The 3415-nt window shown below is 38.5% G+C and overlaps 1 long non-coding RNA gene across 1 annotated transcript; it reads right to left on the bottom strand.

The window, feature by feature from the left end:
- Positions 1 to 2363: 2363 nt before the first annotated feature.
- LOC139423727 (uncharacterized) lies at positions 2364 to 3033 on the bottom strand. Its single transcript, XR_011635872.1, has 3 exons — positions 2873 to 3033; positions 2660 to 2726; positions 2364 to 2491 (listed from the first exon to the last, which is right to left on the bottom strand). It is a non-coding gene; the product is annotated as an uncharacterized lncRNA (long non-coding RNA).
- Positions 3034 to 3415: the final 382 nt, after the last annotated feature.

Below are 3415 nucleotides of genomic sequence, written 5' to 3'. Positions count from 1 at the left end.
GATGAGCAGTTTAATGCAGATAGAGTTGGGTGTACAACAGAGGGACCTTATGTAGTTGATGGTAAAAAGCTTTTATATACAGATGTCTTTCAGTTGTGATGGTTCAAGTTTGTTTATTGTCCCATACTGTTTCCTGGGACTCTAAAAACTGCACAGTAAGCTCTTTAAAACCAAGATGCATTGTATTGCAATATGGGCTTTTTGGAGAAGGTGAAGAGTTTTTACAACATCTAATAAAGGGGGGACAGATGCCAAAATGTCATTTTAGAGGACACTATTTTATCATCAGTGTTTTTGATATGTGAGATGCCCGTTTTAAAAAATCCTCCATGTCGTTGTTAGATGTATTGAACTGAAATATTGAGCTTTTTTATGTGCCTGTATTAAAGTCAACAGAGGCCAACATTTCATTTTAGTCCACAATTTTATTTTATTTATCAGTATTTTGATGTATGTATTGCAAATGTCTTACATTTAAGAATAAAGTGTTTTGTTAAATATTTACTTCTGATTTATTGACGTTTAGTTGTACAAATAACAAACAAACTATTAAAGAGTAAGGTGGAACTACAGTACAGGTCCTAATGGCTGTCCTAGGATCAGATTACCCTGACTAAATACTAACCAAACCATTAAAGAGTAAGGTGGAACTACAGTACAGGTCCTAATGGCTGTCCTAGGATCAGATTACCTGACTAAATACTAACCAAACCATTAAAGAGTAAGGTGGAACTACAGTACAGGTCCTAATGGCTGTCCTAGGATCAGATTACCTGACTAAATACTAACCAAACCAGAAAAGAGTAAGGTGGAACTACAGTGTAGCTTTAATACAGGTCCTAATGGTTGTCCTAGGATCAGATTACCTGACTAAATACTAACCAAACCATTAAAGAGTAAGGTGGAACTACAGTACAGGTCCTAATGGCTGTCCTAGGATCAGATTACCTGACTAAATACTAACCAAACCATTAAAGAGTAAGGTGGAACTACAGTACAGGTCCTAATGGCTGTCCTAGGATCAGATTTCCTGACTAAATACTAACCAAACCATTAAAGAGTAAGGTGGAACTACAGTACAGGTCCTAATGGCTGTCCTAGGATCAGATTACCCTGACTAAATACTAACCAAACTATTAAAGAGTAAGGTGGAACTACAGTACAGGTCCTAATGTCTGTCCTAGGATCAGATTACCCTGACTAAATACTAACCAAACCAGAAAAGAGTAAGGTGGAACTACAGTGTAGCTTTAATACAGGTCCTAATGGTTGTCCTAGGATCAGATTACCCTGACTAAATACTAACCAAACTATTAAAGAGTAAGGTGGAACTACAGTATAGCTTTAATATAGGTCCTAATAGCTGTCCTAGGATCAGATTACCCTGACTATATACTAACCAAACCATTAAAGAGTAAGGTGGAACTACAGTATAGCTTTAATACAGGTCCTAATGGCTGTCCTAGGAACAGATTACCTGACTAAATACTAACCAAACCATTAAAGAGTAAGGTGGAACTACAGTACAGGTCCTAATGGCTGTCCTATGATCAGATTACCCTGACTAAATACTAACCAAACCATTAAAGAGTAAGGTGGAACTACAGTACAGGTCCTAATGGCTGTCCTAGGATCAGATTACCTGACTAAATACTAACCAAACCATTAAAGAGTAAGGTGGAACTACAGTACAGGTCCTAATGGCTGTCCTAGGATCAGATTACCTGACTAAATACTAACCAAACCATTAAAGAGTAAGGTGGAACTACAGTATAGCTTTAATACAGGTCCTAATGGCTGTCCTAGGATCAGATTACCCTGACTAAATACTAACCAAACTATTAAAGAGTAAGGTGGAACTACAGTACAGGTCCTAATGGCTGTCCTAGGATCAGATTACCCTGACTAAATACTAACCAAAACATTAAAGAGTAAGGTGGAACTACAGTACAGGTCCTAATGGCTGTCCTAGGATCAGATTACTTGACTATATACTAACCAAACCATTAATGAGTAAGGTGGAACTACAGTATAGCTTTAATACAGGTCCTAATGGCTGTCCTAGGATCAGATTAACTGACTAAATACTAACCAAACCATTAAAGAGTAAGTTGGAACTACAGTACAGGTCCTAATGGTTGTCCTAGGATCAGATTACCTGACTAAATACTAACCAAACCAGAAAAGAGTAAGGTGGAACTACAGTGTAGCTTTAATACAGGTCCTAATGGTTGTCCTAGGATCAGATTACCTGACTAAATACTAACCAAACCATTAAAGAGCTAAATCATATCAGATATATAGGGGCTAATATGGAATGTAGTATGTGGCTTTATGATGAGTCACTCACCCACTGTAGGTCTCTGAAACACAGGAGTACTCTGTGCAGCTCTGACCAGCACGTCATTGTAGGAAGTCAGCAGTTGTCTCTGGACTCTATCTCCCATGATCCTTTGCTGATACTCCTCTGGGTTCTCCCCAGTGGGACTGGCTGACGAGGTGGGAAATGTAGTTATTGGACTTTTGTCTGTTACGTAACATTCTCCACATTTGAGTTTGGCCTGAGCAAGGCACTACAACAGGATATTTAGTGATTTCTCAATCTTTAGTATTGTTTAATATTAGGAAATAAGCAAGTCAAGGAAAGTTCAGAACTTACTCAGACTCCATCTCAGCTCAGCCGGGGAAAAGGAGACTCTCACAACAAGTAATGTTATCACTCCACACTGAGGAAGTTATGGAAAACACTATTACTGAATGAGGAAATCACAACTGTGGTGTTTCAGTGTGTGTGTGTGTGTGTGTGTGTGTGTGTGTGTGTGTGTGTGTGTGTGTGTGTGTGTGTAAATCAGCAAGTCAACTAAACACTCACCTAATATTCGTATTGCTGTGTGCTCCAGTCCTTCTCTCTATCAGGTGAACCAACACATGTAGACTACACACATCCTAGACTGGTGCCGTAGTAAGTATGTGAGGTCACCCTCCCTCCCTTCTGGGTCTCTTACCTCAAAGATTCAAAACGTTGTATTATCTCAAATTACCTGTGCCAGTTGTCGAGACAACACCAGGTAAACACCTGTAAGGACACGCCCCTCTAATGCTCCAGAAAGACGTTAATATACCATGTGACTACAGATGTCTCCAACAGAATGATATTAATATACCATGTGACTACAGATGTCTCCAACAGAATGATATTAATATACCATGTGACTACAGATGTCTCCAACAGAATGATATTAATATACCATGTGACTACAGATGTCTCCAACAGAATGATATTAATATACCATGTGACTACAGATGTCTCCAACAGAATGATATTAATATACCATGTGACTACAGATGTCTCCAACAGAATGATATTAATATACCATGTGACTACAGATGTCTCCAACAGAATGATATTAATATA

This window comes from Oncorhynchus clarkii, chromosome 13, assembly GCF_045791955.1.
Source record: "Oncorhynchus clarkii lewisi isolate Uvic-CL-2024 chromosome 13, UVic_Ocla_1.0, whole genome shotgun sequence".
Classification (NCBI taxonomy): Eukaryota; Metazoa; Chordata; class Actinopteri; order Salmoniformes; family Salmonidae; genus Oncorhynchus; species Oncorhynchus clarkii.
This window is presented reverse-complemented; position numbering and strand designations above follow the sequence as displayed.